Source organism: Anomaloglossus baeobatrachus, chromosome 1 (genome assembly GCF_048569485.1).
Source record: "Anomaloglossus baeobatrachus isolate aAnoBae1 chromosome 1, aAnoBae1.hap1, whole genome shotgun sequence".
In the NCBI taxonomy this organism is placed as follows: Eukaryota; Metazoa; Chordata; class Amphibia; order Anura; family Aromobatidae; genus Anomaloglossus; species Anomaloglossus baeobatrachus.
The window spans coordinates 34,509,879-34,515,878 of NC_134353.1; the positions used below are offsets into that span (position 1 = coordinate 34,509,879).

General features: G+C 43.0%; 1 long non-coding RNA gene across 2 annotated transcripts in view; it reads left to right on the forward strand.

The window, feature by feature from the left end:
• LOC142274461 (uncharacterized) overlaps positions 1-5,363 on the forward strand; it is a 46,264-nt gene extending 40,901 nt beyond the window's left edge. For both annotated transcript variants that reach the window (XR_012738859.1, XR_012738809.1), the window contains exons 3-4: positions 2,798-2,863; positions 5,007-5,363. This is a non-coding gene — a long non-coding RNA (uncharacterized LOC142274461). The remainder of the gene's footprint in view (positions 1-2,797; positions 2,864-5,006) is intronic.
• Positions 5,364-6,000: the final 637 nt, after the last annotated feature.

Sequence of the window (6,000 nt, forward strand, 5' to 3'; positions counted from 1 at the left end):
ATAAAGAGATTAAAAAGAATTGGTCCTAGCACAGATCCCTGCGGCACCCCACTGCTGACTATAGCCCATTTAGAGAATGTACCATTTATGACTACTCTTTGTTTCCTATCTTTTAGCCAATTCCTTACCCAGTTGCATATAGTTTCCCCTAGTCCTTGCCTCTGGAGCTTCAGTATAAGGCTATTATGTGGTACAGTATCAAATGCCTTTACAAAGGCCAAATAAATCACATCAGCTGCATTACCAATATCCAGGTTTGCACTTACCCCCTCATAGAACCTGCAACATGCTGATTACACACGACTTATCTCTCATGAAACCATGATGGTTGTCAGTTATTATGTTTTTATTTGCAATATATTTCTGCAAGTTGTTTCTTATAATACCCTCAAAAACTTTGTACACTACTGACATCAGACTTACCAATGGTATGAACGCGTGTGCCACTCTTATAGCGTGACACTACCATTCTATGATTCTATTAGTATGTTTTGCAACAATAAGAATAAGGTTGTGAAGGTCTTGAGACAGCTCACAGGTTTTACCCATCATGAGATGTTTCTTGTGTGGCACCTTGGTAATGAAACCTTTTAATAGGCCATCAGTTGAACCAGCTGATATTATTTTTCACTAAGTGGCAGGATTGCTTTCTAATTACTGATACATTTCTTTCTACACCTTTCTTTCTTCATGTGTTCAATTCTTTTTCTATGGGTAATTTCTTATTATTACACATATACTGATGAGCAAAGAAAATTTATTGCAGTAACACCATTAGATATACACACATGTTTGACATTGGTGTTTGAATCTTTCTAAGTACCGGTATCGGCGTGGTGCGCGTGCGTGCTTGCAGTGACGTTCTCCTGGCTTCCCGGCTATGTCTTGGGGGCGGCGGCGTCCTCCCGGTCATGTGACGTCCGCGTGACTGGGGGGGCGGTGCTGGTCTCCTGACGCGGCTGGGGGTGGGTGGTTCTGTTACTGTGAACGCCTGCGCATGATCGTGGATTACCGGTATTGGTGGTGCTGCTGGGTAATCCGAGGATATGTGTATCGGAATAGCTTTAAATATTGGTGGCGGCGATGTGCGTGTGCGCGTTGGTAGTGGCGTCCCCCGGCTCCCTGGTTGTGTCTTGGGGGCGGCGCCGTCCTCCCGGTCATGTGATTACCGCATGATCGGATGGGCGGTGCTGTCTCCTGACGTGGCCGGGAGTGGGGTGTTCTGTCGCTATGGACGCTCATACGTCATCCCTGGTCACCGTCTGATGATTGGCTCCGGGTTGCTTTTTATATCACGACATTTCCCTTGTATGGCACCACCCCTGACGCAGGCATCTGCCGAAACTGACGTCCGTCGGGTGGGGGGCTCCGGTGAGTGTATTATGATGTTCATGGTGGATTATTTACATACATTGGTATGGGTATTTTGACCTGTTTGGCCGCCGGTTGGTGGGGTGTTTCTGTGGAATCCATAGACATTGATATGTGTGTTATACCCCATGGTAGGGGATTTAATATGGAGGTTATTACCATTGTCTGATGCATTCCCCGGACACTCTCCGCCACCAGTGGTACTATTAGCACTGTCAGCATTATTATGATGAATTGACACCACCGTTGTATGCCCTCTCTATATGCCTATCCCTATGCCATGCACTTGCACCAATAAAAATATATATTTAATTGCATTGGATGTCTGATCGCCTTTCTTTTCTTTTTGTTTGTTGTTGTATGCTATGCGATTTATCCAAGGTCCTTATATACGCAGGCACCATTAACACAATATACATTGAGTATAAATTGGTAATATCATGATGGTGGAGTGTATGTTAAAAAGTTTATTTATTACCATTGTTGCTGTGTTTTGCACAGGTTTCTTTCCCTTTTTGACGGCCATGGACTATCGGGCTAAGGAGCAGACCTGGCTCGGTCAAATTGAGCAGGTGTTTGGTACGGAGGAAATAGGCATATCACCTGATAGTGATCTAAAAATAGATGATCTTTTTAAAAATATGCAGCGGCTTCTTGTGAAACGCACCAAACTGTGGTGGAATAGAGCCTTTTTAAATAAATATCTTTCCAAAGATCTCATACCAAGAGGTTTGCGTGTCCGGGTGATCCCTACATTTCCCGTGATGGATGAAGAGTTTGTTAAAGCATGGGAGGAAGCATGTGGCAGTTGTTCGAAAATATTCCTGAAATTATTGATAGGGTTAAATTCCAGCACAATTATTGAGCTGGATAAAGAATTGGATGATATCCAGGCAAAATTTAAGTTGGAATGTCCAAGTGACAAATTATCTCCCTATGAGAGTCAATTAGAAAAAACCTTGGACTCAGTTGTTAAGAAAATCCAAGAGACACAGTCGAATAAATTTAACCGTGATATACGGGATTATCAACAGAAATCGATTTATTTTTAGCGAAAACCACTGATAGATAACCCTGGTACATCTTTAACTTCGGGTTCTTCAATAAGTGACATCTGATTCGAACTTATCTTCATTATCCATGAGATCTGGACGGAGGGTCTATAGAGAACCTGGACCCCACGTTTCTAGGAATCGGAACTATAAGCTATTTGACCGTCCACGTGGGAGTAATAACAAGGTAATAAACCTAAGTAACCATCAGTTGTCCTCTGAGGATCTTGCTCTGCTGGAGAGGGGGTTAACCTTTTCTCCAGCATCTAAATTTGATCGATTTACTGTTATTAAAGATCTCAATGTATTTGCCCGTTCCATGATTTTCAGGAGACACTTTTATGATGCTAATATTGATATCCTCTTCCCTACAGAAGAGGAACAAATAGCACTTCGAGAACTGGAAGAACTTGCGATTGAGCATGATTCCACAGAAGGAGGTAAGATCCCTCCTTCTATTCGTCCTAAATCCAAGAAATTCCCCCCGCTTTCTTCTTGCACAAGTGTGGATTTATTTGTCCAGGTAGTAAGCAATGAACTGGAAAAAATTCCTACTTCTATCGTTAATGACAATTTGTCAAGGCGTGAACGTGCAAGGTTAATGGAGCTGCGGTCTCTTCCCGACATAGTGCTGAAGCCCGCGGACAAAGGCGGCAATATTGTTATTTGGCCAAAGACAATGTACGAAAGGGAAGTATTCAAGCAACTCAATGATGGTACTTGCTATAGAAAAATAACTTTCAATCCCTTAAAGACATTTTCTGGCCAATTGAGAAAGATCATAGATATTGCTGTCACTAATAATGTTATCACTAAAGATCTGGCTTCAGCACTGTGGGTGGCAGAGCCCGTGGCTCCCACCTTGTACCTACTGCCTAAAGTTCATAAAAATATGCTAAATCCACCGGGTAGACCTATTGTGTCAGGTAGGGGCAATTTCTTGGAACACATCAATAAATGGATCGAGTCAATTCTGCATCCATTTGTGGAGGGATTACCCTCCTTTATTAAGGATACAGGTGACTTCCTGAGAAAAATGGACGGATTATACATTGAAGAGGACACATGGATGGTTACAGGAGACGTTGAGTCTCTATATACGAGCATTCGCCATGTGGACGGTCTTGCAGCAGCTTACTTTTTTCTGAGTACCTCCAATTTACCCACAGCCTTCATCTCATTAGTTATGGAACTCTTGGAGTTCTCCTTAACTCATAATTATTTTGTGTTCAAGGGGTCCTTCTATCTACAGCTCCAGGGAACAGCGATGGGGGCATCTTTTGCCCCCTCCTATGCCAACCTGTTCTTGGGGCTGTTGGAGAGGGACCTCTCCCTGCCGGATCTTGAGTCGTCGATGGGCCGCGTCCTTTTATGGGCGCGGTACATCGACGACATTTACTTGATCTGGCAGGGCACTGAGTGTTTATTGGAAAAATTCATGTCAACACTCAATAACAATGATAAGAACATTAAGATTACGTACCAACATAATATGAGTTCTGTGGACTTTTTGGATGTCTCAGTCAAAAGGGATGGACAGAATATGTTACAAACTGACATATTCAGGAAAGCCACCTCCTCCAACATGCTGCTGCACGCGTCTTCGGCACATCCCCAATACATGATTAACTCGGTTCCGACGGGACAGTTCCTGCGATTACGCAGGGTCTGTTCCGTCGGTTCAGAGTTTGAACATCGTGCTGAAGAACTAAAAGCCAGATTTCTAGAACGGGGATATAGTAATCGGGCCATTAAGCGGGCCTATAACAGGGCAAAACATGCGTCTAGGGATACCCTGCTCTATACTCCTAAGAAATCTCCAGGTCTGGAACCTTTACGTTTGTTACCAACTATCACTCTAGATTTCCTCAAATGAGGAAATGTTTAGAGAAAGCATGGCCGATCCTAATGACGGATCCAATTCTATCTCGAGTTCTACCACAGAGACCACTTATCTCAATACGTAGATCTAGGAACTTACGAGATATTTTGGTATCCAGTCATTATGAGGTGGCAGATACAATTCCATCTTTTTTAAATACGAATAAGCGTAAAGGTGGTTCCAGACCCTGCGGGCAGTGTGTGGCATGCACAAATATGGAACGATGTGATAGTTTCATGAATTCAGCAGGGACAATGACTTATCAAATAAAGAAATCTATCACTTGCACTACTAGTGCAGTGATTTATTATGCTGTATGCCCCTGCCCCAAAATATATGTGGGGTTAACTACACGCCCTCTAAAGCTTCGGGTCAGGGAACATGTCAATGGAATCAATGCCGCCATTGATGAAGCAGATGTCTCGTGTTTAAAAACACTACCGAGACATTTTAAGCTGTGTCATCAATGCAATGGGGCATTGCTGAAATTTCACGGCATTGATTCCATTGAAACTAATATTCGGGGTCGGAGAGTTGGCACTGATTTGGCACGCCTTGAAGCCAGATGGATCTGGACATTAAAAACCTTACATCCTCTTGGTCTAAATGAGAATATTGGTTTTGCTGCGTTTTTATGATCACCTGCTATGCAATACTAATGTTGCTGATTTTAATCACTCTTATTTTTATATTTTGTATAGTTGTCTTTCCCGATGAAGCCACACCATGATTGGTGACTGATGGAAACTACTTCACATGCCTTAGGATTAATCTCATGATTTAGCTATGTGTACATACTGTGCCTATCTATTTTGATTAAAATTGTTAATATAGTGATTACCCCATGTTATATATAGGTAAATTCTGTCATTGTTCTTCAACATCTTTGATTGTGTATAGTGATAGGATGTTCTATCTGTGTTGTCAATACTGAAAAATATGGATATAAGTTATTTTGTGTTGTTGATATATGACTTGAATTGGGGATAGAATACAATCATCAGGGTGGTGACATGTACGCATGCGCGTCCGGTGGTGGCGTGGCCCCCGCATCTTTCGCCGTGTCTTCGGGGGTGGTGTCGTCCTCCCGATCATGTGATGCATGTTCGGGGGGGCGATATCCAACTCTTGACGCGGTGGGGGATGGGGGGCTTGGTTGCTGTGGGCGCGCATGCGTCGCAAATTGTCACCATCTTTGATTATGGGCATAGGTTGAGGCCGGTCCATTATATTTTATGAGATGTAATAACTAGGCCAATAATTGAGTATGGGTAGGCTCATATGTTATGTGCACATTGGGCTCATATTGATATTATTAAAATCCTGCACTGTGTTATGCACTGGAGATCTATGTGAATGTCACATATGTGTATTTCTGGGGCAATAACCCCTTTTGCTCCCCTTGGGTTGGTGGTGGGGGGGTTTTTTGCTGCCAGGGAAATTGATGTACTATATGTGGAAACTAAGTTGATTATTTTTTCTCTACTGTTACAGTGCAGGACAATATAATGATACATATTTATGTGAAAATTTATTGCAGTAACACCATTAGATATACACACATGTTTGACATTGGTGTTTGAATCTTTCTAAGTACCGGTATCGGCGTGGTGCGCGTGCGTGCTTGCAGTGACGTTCTCCTGGCTTCCCGGCTATGTCTTGGGGCGGCGGCGTCCTCCCGGTCATGTGACGTCC